The sequence below is a fragment of the Dipteris shenzhenensis genome, chromosome 2 (assembly GCF_047967505.1).
Source record: "Dipteris shenzhenensis isolate YYH24624 ecotype China chromosome 2, Dip_SZ_1.0, whole genome shotgun sequence".
Taxonomy (NCBI): Eukaryota; Viridiplantae; Streptophyta; class Polypodiopsida; order Gleicheniales; family Dipteridaceae; genus Dipteris; species Dipteris shenzhenensis.
In genome coordinates, this window is record NC_141597.1 from 31,171,712 (window position 1) to 31,188,945 (window position 17,234).

Sequence of the window (17,234 nt, forward strand, 5' to 3'; positions counted from 1 at the left end):
AGTTTTATCTCCTTTGTGCGCCCTCCCTCCTCCTTGCTCTCCCTCTCCACCAAGCTCCCTCTCCACTTTGTTTCCTCTCCACCAAGCTTCCTCTTCAAGAACTTTTAAGGTAAGAGATTCTTTCATCTTACTTTGTATTCTAAGTGTTAGATTATGTCTTTTGTTGCTTTACTAAGACACTAAACATGTTCCCCTCTAGTTTTTAGCATTCATGAAAGGAAAAACAAGATTTCTAAGAAACATGATGCCCTCTCTGGTAACAAACAACAAGAAGAACACCTCTTGCTTTGTGTTTCTCTTTTGCTTTGCTTTCTTCTTTGCTTTGCTCTTTTGTCTTACTTTGTTTCTTCTCTGTTGCTTTGCTTTGCCCCTTTGCCTTACTTTCTTGTTTCTCACTGGTCCTTATAAATTAAAAAAAGGCAGTGAGAGGGGTGGAGGTCATGTGAGGGGTGGCAGTGGGAGGTGTGGAGGTGGAGCCAAGGGTGGCTGTGGGCAGGGGTGGCAGTGGGTCCACTTGCAGGTTGTGTCTCAACATATCAGCCTCGATTAGAATGTGTCGTCTCATCTTTATCATCAATCTGGCCTAGGCTGCAACATCCCCTACTCTTCCTATGATGATGTTGGCCTCACCTCACTATGGAGAGGTGACCCCTCTCCATTAGGGAGAGGAGTCCTACTATATGGAGAGATCGGGCACGAGATGAGGTCACGCATGAATGAAGAGCTCATTGTAATGCCTCTAGATGGTCTGGACTCATGCTATCAACAATCTCCTCAGGGCTCATCTGGGAGATGTGTGTCAAATAGCTAGACTCTAATGCAGATGACTGACGTGAAGAGATAGCTATTACATTGGAAAGACACAAACGCAGTCGAAAAAAAAACTAAAATACCAACATTGAATAAACAAGAATAACCAAATTAACAAAGTTGAATGCAGAAAAGAGATGGAAAATGGAATGCAAGATGCACAAAGAGAAGAGAAGAAGGAATATGGAAAAGAAGAGAAGAGGTAGTACAAAATCTAGGAGAAAGAGAAAGAAAAAGGGAAAGAGGGAAAATAGAAGAGGAATGGGAAAGAGAGAAGGAGAAAAAGGGAAATCCTACACCCATCTAATTTGCTAAGGCTTGAAGCATTGCAAATGGCCAATATAAAACATAATATGAACAAAAGAAAGAGGGAGAGAAGAGTTCCTTATCTAGAACTCAGATGCCTAGAAAAGATAGTGATTAGGGTTCCTTATGGATGCCTACAAAAAAATTAAACACACATAGTCACCCCTATATCTGGCACCCCAGGCCCATCTAGACACTTTTGAATTCCCCCAAATGAAGACGTACATTACAATATGAATCCCTTAAGGGAAATCATTGAGAATGACAAAGGGTTTGTCATAATAGGTCTCATGAGGCAGCTTATGGCTGTCACATTTGACTCAAATATAATGGATGAATGGCACAAGCAAGACACATAGAAAAAATAGTATGTCATACACGCTCAAGTATGAGTACCCAAACCCAAAATAATATGATGTTGATACTCACTACATGCTTAGATGCAAGGGGCGATGTACTAAAGCACTATAGATTAGAGATCCACGACAAGTTGAGTGAGGGTAGTTTGAGGCCACCCCATGTAAATAAGCTAGATTGGAAGAGGCCAAAACAAGAGCTACAAGACAATCTAGAGATGCGAGACAACTAGTAGAAGGCATAAAGTGCATATATGTGGACCAAAGGTGCTTCACACCTCAGGAGTGGTGGGAGGAAAGACATTAAGGTCTAGGGGGTAAGTATATGTGTGCTATAACTTACTTCTTTTTTAATTTTTAGTTTGGTTTGAATACATTTTTTTTCTTGTAGCATTTCATCTAATGTTTTAATTTGGGTTCACAAGCTTGCCGAGATTGGCCAATTGTCTACGAATGAGGAGTATAATTATACATATATGTGTGGACTGAGGCTCTATTTTAGAAATTTGACCAAGAGGGAGTACCTATCAATTGGAGTGTAGTGGCGAGTAAGTCAATTCTTACAATCAAGTTTTAGTTATATTTTCTAAATTATTTCACAAATGTATTTTCCATCGGAATAAGCATTGAAAACAGGCCAATACCTTGTAGTGTGTACATAAAGGAAAACGTACATCGTGAATAAAATTTTAATGATGGAATAAATTTTAATATATTTCTTTTGATTAAAAACTAATATTTTGAAATGTGTATTTGTCTTTTCTTATGAATAGGGAAAAAAATGTTCACATACTTCACATTTGCAAAAAGAATAAGAGATATACATCTCTCTCTCTCTATATATTTTGTCTTATGCATAGGAAAAAATTTATTCAAGTTCTTATACATTTGCAAACAAGAATATTGAAAAAGAGACACGGAAGAGGTATACATCTCTCTCTCTCTCTCTCTCTCTCTCTCTCATGTACATATCAACATAAAAAGGAAGCTACTTGTTGCAAAGGATTCTCTAACATGTAAAGGTCCTCAATGTAAAGGGCATTGCCAAGTACTAGGGGAGGGATATTACGTAGAAGATATGATTAAGCCTCTTATGCCAATTCAAGGGGGTCGCATACATTTGAAAAAAGATAGCTAGAAGATGACGTTCTTTTCTTCTATTCATGACTATAAATAATAAAATTGATATGTCAATAGGCTGGTAATGTACATCTTTATTTGAGGAACAGGGGGGTTCCCTCCCCCAACCTATATGATTTACGGATTGGGGGCCTTAGATATTCGTGAGGATGCAATGTTCCCCTTCCCCAATCTAGGACACGGAATAATTGAGCCCCGTGATAGATATCAGATGTTATACAATATTAGTACCACAAGGAAATGATCATGATTTACATATTACAACAATTATAGACCATGGAGGACATACACCATGGAGGCCCCCCCTCTTTATCCCAACTCTAATAGTCTCCATAAGGATAATGTATACTATAAAAAGCCATGGGAGCCCCGTTAACAATCAAGCGACCTTCCTTTGGAGGCCTTATAACTAACTACAATAGAGGTAGGGAATACCCCTCCCTTGATCAAGGAATATGGGTGGTTATTAAACACACCCTCTAACCCATAACCATTAGGACAATACGAGTAGCCCAATGGGTACATGAGGGATTATAAGAGAGATGAACTCCCATTATCCCAAGGGTGTAGAGGATCCTAAGATAAGCTAGATTGTTGGATAGTTGCACTGCACACTCAGTGGTCCCCAAGCTTGATATTCAAGGAGGGTTGTGGATAGGGTACCCTTACCAGGGACACCCCTCAGACCGCGGAGGAATGAGATGAACCGGAAGACTATGGGTTTATATGGGGGGAACCAAGAGTTATCAAAGGATAAGAGATTAACATTGGAGGCTATGCAATGAAGGGATGGAGTGTGGTATTAACTCCCTCAATAATGAAAGACGGCACACAAACTCAAAACTACACTTTGGCACCTTTCCCAAGGATAGAGAAGCTTTGAGAAGGAGGCCAGCTGCCAAAGAATCCCACTCTTGCAACGGCAATATCGCTCTTAGTAGTGGGCCTGTCATCTCGAGAAGGAGGACCTTATTAGGGACATTAAGGAGCTGGAGAGGGCCGACTGCAACAAGGGATAGAATCCCCTACAAACTATAGAGACAACCTAGATGAAGTGCCCACTTTACGGTTCACATCTACCTTAAGACGCACTGTAGGAAGCCTGAGCGTAGGATGTTGCATTCCTATTGACTTACATTCACCTTTTGATGGGAACTGGAGATGAAGCTCCTTGCTCCACTCAGAATCGAAGCTTTGGCAACTACTGCAATGGCTTGAGAGTCTCTTGGAGACACTATGATGCCTGAGTAGTATACCTGTTGAGGAACGAGTGGGATCAATTACACAGAGGTTCACATTTCATCAATGGCACCAATAGAACGTCTAACTGTGCGATACACATAGTCTTACAACTCAACATAGCATGGTTACCTTTCGAGAGTGGAACGCCACAGTTCTTTGTTGCTCCCCAAGCGAAATACGCTTTGGACTACGTTGCTGTGATTTCCACGAATTCTCCGAGTATGCATCGCCCTTCCAACTCTGCTTTTTGCCATGATCTCCCTTCCTTCCATCAGTATGCAGGATGAGGTACTTGTTGCTCCACTGAAATGGAGAGCTTGGGAATGTCTGTGTGGCGTGACCCTAGCCCCAATGAGGAGCTTTAAACTAACCTACATAAGAGTGCACTACTGATAGCTGAATGCACTCCATGCAGTATGTAGACACCTCGTTCTTCTTGTAGTCACACCACGATATCCACAAAACTATGTTCGAGCCATAGCTTCTATCCGCCTAGGGATGGATTCCCGTGTTCACCTTCTTTGAGTAGTAAAGACGATGAAGTATAGTAGCATGGAAGGCACACAAACTCAAAACTGCACGTTGGTGCCTTACCCAAGGATAGAGAAGCTCTGAGAAGGAGGCAAGCTGCCAGAGAAGCCCACTCTTGCAACGGTAGTATCGCTCTTAGTGGCAGGTCTATCATCTCGGGAAGGAGGACCTTGTTAGGGACATTAAGGAGCTGGAAAGGACCCTACTGCAACAAGGGATAAAATCCCCTACAAACTATGGAGATAGCCCAGGTGAAGTGCCCACTTTATGGTTCACCTCTACTTTAAGACATGCTGTAGGAAGCTTGCATTCCTATCGACTTATGTTTACCTTTCGATGGGAAGTGGAGATGAAGCTCCTTGCCCCACTCAGAATCAAAACTTTGGCAACTACTACAATGGCTTAAGAGTCTCTTGGAGACCCTATGATGCTTGGGCACTACACCCGTTGAGGAACGAGTGGGATCAATTACACATAGGTCCACGTTTTGCCAATGGCATCGGTAGAATGTCTAACTGTGTGACACACATAGTCTTACAACTCAACGTAGCATGGTTACCTTTCGAGAGTGGAACGCCATAGTTCTTTATTGCTCCCCAAGCAAAATACGCTTTGGACTACGTTGCTGTGATTTCCACGAATTCTCCAAGTACGCATCGCCCTTCCAACTCTGCTTTCTACCACGCTCTCCCTTCCTTCCATCAGTATGCGGGATGAGGTACCCGTCGCTCCACTGAAATGGAGAGCTCAAGAATGTCTATGTGGCGTGACCCTAGCCCCACTAAGGAGCTTGAAACTGACCTACATAAAAGCACACTACTAATAGCCGAATGCGCTCCATGCAGTATGTAGACACCTCGTTCTTCTTGCAGTCATGCCATGATATCTACAAAACTATGTTAGCCATAGCTTCTATCCGCCCAGGGACGGATTCCCATGTTCGCCTTGCTTGAGTAATAAAGACGATGAAGTATAGTAGCATGGAGGCTCGTGGATGAAACACTATGATGTAGGCTCGCTTGTGGAAGCCCTTCCAGCGGGTGGAGGGTCGAAATACCTCCCCACCCACATTGGGCCCTAGATATTGTCTGGTACATGCTATTTTATTGCATGACAACCGAAATAACGAGCTTACGAGTCGCTGAGTGCTTCACCAAAGCACAGGGAAGACTCCCTAGATTAAGATGCGAAACGAATTGTTTTCTGCTATGAGATACAATTGTTGGCTCTTTCCCACGGCTTCCATAGGAAGAGCAGGGTATTCTCAGTATGCAGGGTTCCGAGGCTTTTTGTCACCTATAGATATATCAGGGTTGTCGTTTGTAGTATACGTGTAGCTTAGGACCTCGAGTCGTGTTTTGGTGAGAGATGTAGGCTTAATTGTGGTAAGCAAACATAGTGCATGCATGTGTAAAAGGAATGTGTATCATCATGGTTGAGGTAATGAAGGCTTTCACCTTCATTGGGGGTTGCAAGGTTTAGGAGGAGTTTAAGGGTTAGAAGGAGGTTTCAGAGTTTAGAAGGAGGTTCCAAGGTTAGAAGGAGTTCCAAGGTTTAGAAGGAGGTTCCAGGGTTTAGAGAGAGGTTCTAGAGTTTAGAAGAGGCTCCATGGTTAGAAGGAGGATCCAAGGTTTAGAGAGCGGTTCCAGAGTTTAGAAGAGGTTCCAAGGTTTAGGGTAGAGTACATGGTGGAGAACTCGTCTCCCTTGTACATCACGGAGGTTAAGGGTTGAGGAACTAAGGGCTTAGGGGGAGCATAGGAGTGGGGGAGAAAGAAGGTGTAAGAGCATGGGGAAAAGAAGAGAGAGGAGGGAGGAGGAGGAGGAGGAGGAGGAGGAGGGAGGAGGAGGAGGAGGAGGAGGAGGGAGGAGGAGAAGGGAGGAGGAGAGGGAGAGGATGGGTTGCAAGGTTGGAGGAGAGGGCAGGAGGAGTTGCAAGGTTAGGACATGCTTTTGGATGTAAAGTGCAAGGAAGCATCGACACTTGAGACAATTGCTTGGAATACCAAAGTAGAACTCAACACAATGCCCCAAAGAGTGGGGGCTTCATTCCATTATGGGGTATTTATACAAGTTGGAGAGCTTCTCTCTCTACATGTAGGAATTGTAAGACGTTCTCTCTTTGCATGTAGAACTTGCATATAGAAGTCGCATGTAGAAGTTGCAAGTTGCATATAGGAGTTGCATGTTGCATGTAGGAGTTACATGTAGAACTCACATGTAGAACTTGCATGTAGAACTTGCAACAACAAGTAGAAGTTGCAACAAGTAGAACTCATGTAGGAGTTGCATGTAGAACTTGCATGTAGGAGTTGCATGTAGAACTTGCATGTAGGAGTTGCAATCAGAACTCACATGTAGAACTCGCATGTAGGAGTTGCACGTAGAACTTGCATGTAGGAGTTGCAAGTAGAAGTTGCAAGTAGAATTTGCATGTAGGAGTTGCATGTAGAAATCGTATGTAGAACTTGCATGTAAAACATGCATGTTGAATTTCTAAGAGGGATTATTTCTAGCCTTATGCAAGTACAAGCGCAGCTTTGCCGCTACTCTACATACACATTTTGTACTACCTAAGTCCATGTTGGCACAGAGACAACAATGATTTTATACCAGTCCTAACATTCCAGATGACACCATTTTTTTGATTACTCCGATGGCACTAGTCTTAGGATGTTTTTGTCTCCCTTTTCTTGATCCTCTATGACGATGACATTTGGTTAATGTTTTGATGAATCAGCTTCAGGCTCCAGCTATGAATAACACTTTGCTATGCAAACTTGTAGGCAGGTACTATTCGCTGTGACTCACGTAGAAATAACGCTCGTCGAATGCTCACAACACATTCGCAGGTGTTGGGTTGCATGTCAAGCACACCATGATGCCATGTACTGTTCATATTTGCCACGACCAGTCAAATGTTCATTAGTTTCATTAGCTTTAAAAATATGCTGCTAATCCCTCGAGTAAAACAGATCCTGGAACCCAAGTCCAGGGACGAAGCTGGTGGGCAAGGAACCACCCTGTTAGAACTCATTCATAGATTATATAATGGACTAGGGACAAAACGTGACGGGAACCTTCAATATGACAACGTACTTATAGTGGGCTCAGAATGCCTTGGATAACATTACCATGGTCTACCTACATTTAAGGTACTAGACTTAAGAACATGAAGCCGATAACGGCAACTTGATGGTTGGGTACCAATCGGGAGCTCCGCCCTATGCTTCAACTTCAATATTTGGGCAAAATGTTAAGAGGAACTTGTGTATATCTTTCCCAGCTCGGGTAAATATATGGATAATAGCTTTTATACCTAACGCTCTTTCATCTTAAAATAACTTATGACAGTTCTGATTGGGAGATGTAAGCACTAAATAAAAGTTGATATTTCCTTAACGGATGCGTGGTTTTGTTGCATTCCATGCTTGCTAAGTTTATTAATGTATTTTAGTACCCCTTTGTAAGATCTGATGTTCTCTCTCCTAGTTTTCTACCAAGTATTAAGACAACCAAATTATGAATCTAAAATGCTAGATGCTACTTTATAAATAATAACTGAACATGAGTGCCTGTTTACTGATTTGATGATATGATACACTGCTAAATTTAGTAGAGCTCTGACACTAACTTTTGGGATATGAGCTACTTGACTACAATATTGTATAAATGAAAGCACATAGGTGGTTTTTAGTTGGTACTTACGGGGTGACATGGATGACAACTATATAGGGGCTATGAAGCCTGCCTTCCCATTGGAGACTAACTGACAAGTGTTTGCTTTGGATGGTGGCAAGTGAGTCCCTTTACTTCTTCGGATGGTTTTTGACTGAACACATATGATGGAGTTGATTGGTGCTTTTTTTACGAAAGCTAAATGGACAATTAGCTAGGATCTTCTAAAAAACTTTTTCTTTGCTGCTTTAAGTTCCCAAAAGACTATCAGTGCCATGTGTCCCTCAGACATTAGTCCCCATGGTGGCTGGACAACTGTCTATAGTTATGTTTTAAACTTTCATTCTGCAAATAGGACCAGAAATAGTCTTATGACTTGGGCTGATAGGAGTTGATTTAGTATTGAGACCCTCTTTCATATAGTACTGATAAATAGTTTTTTGAATGACCACTTTAGGATAATTTGTTGTTGCTGAGACATCCCTTGGCAATTTGGGAATGCTTTACTTGGTTTTAATTGATCACATGAGGGTCTCTTGTCAACTTAATGAATTTCTTATTGCTTGTGCTTTAACCTAGAGAAGTACTACTACTTTTATACTTTAACATTGAATGGGACCTACTGGATAGGAAAAGAGAATTATTATAATTCGTTTGTAAAAATAGTTAAAACAGAAGCCTTATGATTATATTACTTCAGCTCCAACCCAATTGACAGAGCTTTGGGTTCTATTTCTTCAAGTAACAACTGAAAAATGGGTCAATGGAACGGGATAAGATTTTTATGATTGTCCTTGGATATATATACATATCTGAATTATGCATATACAATAAGAATGGAACAACAAGAAATGTACATGCTTGAACTTGCTTGATTGGCTATTTTCCTTTCATTAGAAGTATAAGGAAGATATTGAACATAGAATTTGCAGATGATACAAGTAGTAGATAGGACAAAACACACACATACATGAATACTTTCCTAACTATGAATTATTATTTTATGTACCCTCGTGGAATCTTCCCTTTGCACTTTCTTTTTAACCATCCCACATACCAAGCCCACTAATTGTCCCATATCTCCTCCAATCCCTTCTTAACCCGTGCACTCATTTGCTCCTTACTCCACTTGTGACTTAAACTTCACTTGTGGCTAAACTATTTTTTTAATTATGTAAGAATCCATATCATTGTCTATAAATAACAAGCTGGGGAAAACATGCATTATCAGTCTACCCAAACATAACTATGATGTTCTAACACCTAGTTTGTTTGGATGGTGGCAGGTAAGTGGACCTCGACCTCGGAACCTAGACTGCCTGAGGATTTGACATCTTTTTTCAATATTATGTTTGTCGAACTCAATATTATTAAAAATTCATAATTTTGATCGAAATTTTTACATTTTTCAACTTAAATGTCTCAAACATTTTTTCCTTATATGTTTCTCTTTTTTAACTTTTTATCCAATTGATGGAATTAATTGTATGGCTCAATTATTGATGGGACTTTTTAATCTACACACACACACACACACACACAAAATGAGAATTTGGATTAAGGAGAAACCAAAAGCAAAAGTGATCCCCTCGACCAAGTCTATAGCTATATCATGTTTATCATCTGTCTAAAACCTATAATCTACCATAAGTAGACTAGTACTATCCAATAGGCTATCTAGGTGTCATATCTCATCAATTAATCATCACAAACCAAGGTGATCCCACCAATCAAAATAAGTGAAACACCAAATTGAGTCTAACCATGAATGTATGTCCAAGAACGATGCATGTGCATAATATTGTGAGTCTACTATCACGTGAGGTAGGTGCAAGTGAGTAATATAGAGTGCATTGATAAAATAACATATGCATAATCTAGATATCACATAAAACAAGAATAAGCCTATCCTAGCAAACCACACCATGAATTGCTACAACAAGACAATGTGACTAAAAATAAATATAAGAAAGAGACAACCATACATTACAGAAGTCAATGCTCCATCATTGTTTACATCTCTCACAATTTAGCAAAATATACTCCATTTCATGATTGCTTACCATCACTCTAGCACCCTACCCTCTATCACCCTCATATGCATCTAAGGCAACCCGTAATAATGTCCACAACACTAGAGTATTAGTGCACAAACAAATAGAATTAATCGCTTTCCCCATGCTAGCTCTCTATGAAAAATAGAACAACTCTGCAAGCATTTGTGCAATTGTAATAATTGTGAACAATCTCAACTTGTATTGAATGTCGGTAGCCGACTAGGACCCTCATGGATTGTCTAACCCATAGAGATAAAACACAACATATCCACATGCAAATGTGTGATCTAGAGTACATTGATAAACTAACATATGCATAATCTAGTTATTACATAAAATTCTAGCAAAGCCCATTGTAAGATCAAACTATTAATAGCTACAACAAGATAATGTGACTAAAAATGAAGATAAAAAAGAGAAACCATACATTACTTGATAGAAGTCAATGCTCCATCATTATTCACATCTCTCACAGATTTAGCCAAATATACTCCATTCCGTGATTTCCTACCACCACTCTAGTACCCTACGCTCTATCACCCTGATATGCATGCTCATCTAAGGCAACCCATAATAAATATCCAAAACACTTGAGCCTTAGTGCACAAACAAATAGAATCAAGTGCTTTCCCCATGCTAGCTCTCTATGAAAAATAGAACAACTCTTAAAGCCATCAAAAAGTTTGTGCAATTGCAATAATTGTGAACAATCCCAATTTGTATTGAATGTCAGTGGTAGCCCCTTTACACAGGCTAGGACCCTCATGGATTATGTGACCCATAGAAATAAAAGACTACATATCCACAATCCAACCCTCTCATTAGGTCCTTAAACGTTAATGACATCAATAAATCCTCTTGACTCTAGCCTACTCTCACTCACTCATTCACCCCCCACTCACTCTCTCTCAACTCTAATCGGATGCTCAGACACCGATAACCATAGTTAACCCATCCCTTATGTATCTAAACCTGCATAGCTCTAGAGTACATAATGAGGGTGAAGAAGGGAGCACTCAAGAAGAGATAAGGAGACACCAAACAGTGGTGGAGCAAAAGCTACTCCAGCTTATTCCTCTATCATATATATATGAGTATATATGGGCACTGTACAAGTGGGTGGGCACACTGCCCTTTACCCCAACAACCTCCCACTTAAAGGCAGTGTGCCTTTAAGGGAGTATAGTACACATATAATACAATCAGCCATAGGCTGAAAAACAAGATGACCACACCATCATCCTATGCCCATCGGCACTTTACAATGTGTAAAGTGCATAGAGGATAAGCTGCTAGCAGACATCAGGTTTGCAGGATAGAAAGTGACAAGCTATAGATGCTCACTTAGAGAGTGAACTCTCACCACCACGTGCTCCTGTGCTAAGTCCATAGCACCTGAACTATCACTGTGTAAAGAAAATGTCTCTGTACCACCTGTGACCATAAGCACATGCCCTACAATAGACCTCTGCTGGTCTACCCAACCTGCATCACCTGCATGCTGCTCCTGGAAGCATAAGGACCTGATGTCCACAACTGCTTCCCTACTGCCAAAATCTACCATAATCATGCTACCAACTCCCACTGCAACGGAAGCAAGAACTGGAAGTGTAGCCCCAATGGCAAACATGTGAGAACCAAGTCTCAACACAGTCATGGATGCATGAAGTACTATGGCTGCCATATCAACCATAACTTGCTGCTCAACTGATCTGTGATCGTCAAACCTACTGTGTTTCAAGTATGGAGCCAATACAGGCAATGGAGTACTCAGTAACTTCCCCCTCTCCATACTGAAACAACCAAGGATCTGACAAACATCATCAAGACCATGCAGCTCCCACTGCAAAGCATCCCTGTCCATAAGGAACCATATGGCAAGTAACCTCAGAAGGATAGCGACCTCCTGAATACTGAGACCATAACCTGTCTCACTGCGCATCACATCCTGAGCTCTCATAACGGTATCAAACCTATGAAGCCAAGCTCGAGGGGATTGCTTCTGGCCATGGAGGCACTTACGAAGTAAACATATCAATGATTCCTGCCCATGCGCAATATGACCTGAGTCAATAACTGCAGAAACCACATCTGTCCTCGCATAACCAGCCAATGGATCATACCGGGCATCATTAGCCAAGGTATCCTCCTCACCATGCATAGCCTCATCCTCATCTGCAAGAGGCACTCCGCATCTTGGGAGTAAACTGTAACTATCCATAGAAGATGCATCAACAATCTCCATAGGAGTATAAACCTGTGGAATACTAGAGACATCTGACCGTCTCTGACCAAAATAAGGAAGTAATCGTGGCTGTCCCAACTTTATAACCTGCTCACCCTGGGAAAAACCTCCCACTCCAAGGGATATGGGCTGTCCCTGCATAGAATTCGGAGGTATCAGTGCACTTACACCCTCCTGGAACACCACTCTCCTGCTATCCACAGTCTTGGGCTGTCTAAACATAGCATCCTCTCTAAAATAGACATTATGGCTGCGTATCAACTCTCTAGTTGAAGAATCCCATAACCTGTAGTCCCTACTAGACTCACTGTATCCAAGGAAGATACACCTCCTCAATCGGGAACCATGAGCATAAGCCTCGCAACCAAACACACGTAAATGCTCATAACATGGTGCCTTGCCTGTCAAGAAGTCAAATGGCACTCTACCATTTAGAGATCTCCTAGGTGACCTGTTAAGCAAGTATGCAGCTGTCTTACATGCCTCAGCCCAATAGCATTCGGTAAGACCTGCATACCGTAGCATGCTACCAATCTTGTCCAATAGAATCCGATTTATGCCTTCTGCTAAGGCATTGTGAGCAGAAAGATGAGGAGTGGTTAACATCCTCCTGATACCAAGTGTATCACATAGATGCTGAAATCTAGAAGAGGTAAACTCTGCATCGCCATTAGTCATCAAGCTCAATAGCTTCTTTCCTGACTGATTTTCAGCATTACCCAAGAAGCGCTGAAATGTATCATATACATCATGCTTCTGCCGAATCGGATATACCCATATGTACTTTGTAGCAGCATCAATAAATGTCACAAAGTAAGAGGCGCCACCCAGTGAAACGGTAGGCATAGGCCACAAACTGCACTATGAACCAACTGCAATGGCTCAACATACCTCTCACTGACTGTCTTCCTCACAAAAGAGGATCCTGACTGCTGATCATCATCACAATCATTACATAAAATTTGAGAGACATCCATAACAGGAATGTATCTCAATGTTGTAAGGGCTTCCATACCTGCAGTAGACATATGTCCAAGTCTGGCATACCATAGACTAACTGATGGCTGCTTATTACTAATCATAGGCATCTTATCCTGGACACCTGATACATGCAATGCATAAGAGAATCCAACCCGTGATCCCCTAGCCATAACCAGATTGCCTCTAGCAATCTTCCATGCATGATCACCCAAAGAGACATGATAACCTGCCTCAACCAACTGTCCAGTACTGATCTTGCTTGTAGCAAGTCCTGGTATATGTCTAACCCTCTGTAGAACAAGAATAGAGCCACTAGGCATAACAAGGTGGATATCCCCATAACCATAGACATCCATAGAATGATCAATGCCCATCAAACCACTCTCCACAATGCATTCCTGATATGCACTGAACCATGACCTATGAGGGGTCATATGACATGAAGCACATGGATCTAACATCCAATCACCAAGAATGGGTACATCAGTGGCCAAGAAGGAGGTGTCAGACATAGACAAAAGAATGCCTTCATCACTGCTACTGTCAGTGGAAACCCTGGCATCCATGCCTTGAAGCTCAACATGCTTCTTCTCCTTCTTCTTGTCATTCTTAACCTTGCTCTTCTTCTTGTATTTTCTCAGCCATTTCCAGCAATATTTTTTCATGTGGCCATACTTTCCACAATAGAAACATCTAATACAAGTCCGAGAGCTAGTCTTGCTCTTGGAATTCCCCTTTGAACATGACTTGTTTCTACCAATTGATCGACCTTTGGAGTGCATATCAAGGCTGTATTTCAGCCCATCAGGACATTTCAGCCCATCATGCTGTAACATAACACTATCATGGTCATACATCCGGCATATACGAGTATAAAATTCATATGCATGGTAGTCTACACCCTGTACACCATCCTGTACCTGCAAGTAGACTGACTTCGAGAGTGATGACTGAATGATAGAGCATGCTTGCTCATCCATGTCATCCCAATCACTCTGTTTAATGCTATTAGGCTTGACACCTTTGCATTGAATGGGCTTATGCTGCCTCTTCTGCACTAACACATCATAAATCTGCTCTTTCCAATACTGAAAGTTTGATCCATCCAACCTCTCAATATCAAAGAGGGCACTACCAGCTGTAGATGCCATATCTGTGGCACAATAGGTCACAACCAAAAAAGAGCAGTATAGTGCAATAGGCAACCCAAATGACCAAAAAATATAGTGTTGTCCAGACCAATCAGGTCTTCAAATAAATTGGCTGATCCAATGCTCAAAAGCACTCAGCCATAAAGAGGCATAAACAAGTATGTATGCAGCCCAGTAACCTGCCAATGCCTAGCAATCCAAGTAAGAAATGCACTGAACCAAATGAGCAATGCCTGCTCAACCAATGGCAATAGGAGCCCAGCTCAACTATCCATAAACATCAGTGCAGCATCCACCAATGCAAATCCGTAATGCATCGAAATGGCATTTACTGCATCACCAATGCATCACCTCAAGCGTGCAATTGTTTGGCAACAAAATCAAGCATTCACCACTTGCCAAATGTGCCAAAGTGACTTGCCAAAATGCCAATAATGCCGTTGGACTGAAGTGAGATTCCAATCACTTTCTGTAATTTACTGTGAGTTCCCAATTCACTGTTGTGCAAGAGAAATTCCTACAACAATACCTCACAGCCACTTTGGGCAAAATAACACGCTGTCCCTGTTTTTGAACAGCGATATCTTTTCACTAAAAGATCGGATGCCAAAGCTGTAAACAGCAAAGTTGTAGCTGGGAGAAAGATCTACAACTTATCAGTTGACCTCAAGAGCCAAATCCTTGTGGATTCTCAAATATTCTCACCTGAAAAACAGCTTCCTGCACATTGGTCACAAATACACAGCAGACTGCAACTTTTTGTGGTCTTGCAGAGCCTGTAACTCATGCAGCTTATACCGGATCAACTTGCTTCCAAAAGCAAAGTTGTAGTATGTTCTGTGAACTACAACTTTCCAGTTCGGCACAAAGTGCAATTCCGCACCAGGAAAGAGATATTCAGTCCTGAAAATGACTGTTTTGTCATAAAAACAGCAACAGCAGCTTCCTTGAATGTTTGCTGCCCTTTACAGCACTCATCTGCTCCGGCAAAAACAGCCCCAAAAAATGGTCAAAATACATCCAGCAGATCACCCCGTATGTCAACTGCAACACCAGCAAAATGGCAAGTACAATGCCCAACCAAATCAGCCCCAAGAATGCTCATAGATCAGCAATTAAATAGCCCAAAAGCACTGGCAAAATAGCCCCAAAATGTGCTCCAAATGATGCTAATCTGACAGGATCTCAATACATCACCGTACCACTGTATGTATCCAACATAGGCAAATAACCATGCATCCAACAAACTGTCAATGCATCTCAACCAGGCATGTACCACTGTCAAAGCATGTGTCACTGCCACTGCCAAAGTGATGTATCTGCAAAAAAGATATGCAACCCACTGACTAAATGTAACGGAATGTTCACAAGGACTAAGATGCACCAGAGTATGTCCGTACAAGGACCCAAATGCACGGGAAAACACGAGCTAACAAAGCTCAACTGCAACCAAAAGAAGCTGCATAGTGCACAAGCACATATCCCACACAATGTCCACAAGGCGTACTTCTGCAAAATGTCCCGCAAAGAGACCAAAATCAGCCAATGCTCAGCTCCAAGACCTCAAATGCAACACCGGCTATCCCCCAAGCATTCAACTGCATCAATCATGAAATCCAGAGGCTCCCCAACAGCTCCCAGATGAGCTAGAGACAATGGCAAAGAACTATGCCAAGACTGGAACATCTCCAAAGACTGAGGCAGCTCCAACTTCATCAATGTGAAGCCTACACAGGAATACATGCTCCAAGCGCCCTCTCGGCCCAGCGACGTTCAAGATGGTGACTCAATAGAGCAAACAGCTCTACAATGGCTCCTCGGCATCGTCAACTCTTCTCTCCATGCAGCTTGCATCGTCCAACGCCATCTCATTTTTGGCACGTTGAAAGCAACCATGACTCACAATCGCCACGAATGGGCTCACAAGCCAAGCGAAGTCCCATGAGCCAAGTAGCTCATTGAGCATAAGCCTCCTCCCACAACGGACTACTCACGGCAACTCCAACACCATCGCCACGAGCTCCGCCATCGCCATAGCCACCACTCATCACCAACAAATAGCTCCTTCCATGCTCGTGCTCGACGGCCATCAGCCTCCCGACAGCTCCATTACCAAGCTCAGAGAGCTCCTCGTAGATTGAACACCGTGGGCTCTGATACCAGTTGAGGGGGAAGAAGGGAGCACTCAGGAAGAGATAAGGAGACACCAAAAAGTGGTGGAGCAAAAGCTACTCCAGCTTATTCCTCTATCATATATATATGAGTATACATGGGCACTGTACAAGTGGGTGGGCACACTGCCCTTTACCCCAACACATAAGTATTCCACATATAGATATTTCAACTCAAAAACTTGAAAATCTATGGGGGTTAATAAACCCCCATAGCCACAAGGTCCAACAAGGAGAAGGGGGACATGCTTGAGTTTCAGGTCAAAGGCCAAGTGAAAGAAGGCAAAGGAGGTGGACTGTGAGCAGACTAGTCTAGACCTACAATCTTGGGTAAGTTTTGACCCTATTTTGACCCATAAGTAGAAGCTAGGGCTACCACCTTATGGCACTATATTATGCAATTTTGAGACATTGTCCTTAGTTTTAGCTTGTGGTGTTTGTTAATGTAGCATACCCATCGTTTAAGATGCTCTCAAATTTTTTAAATCAACAATGTTCATATTACATATATTCTTGTCTACTATTCATGTTTTCCCCTCTCGTTTAGCAAGAATGTCATCATATGAT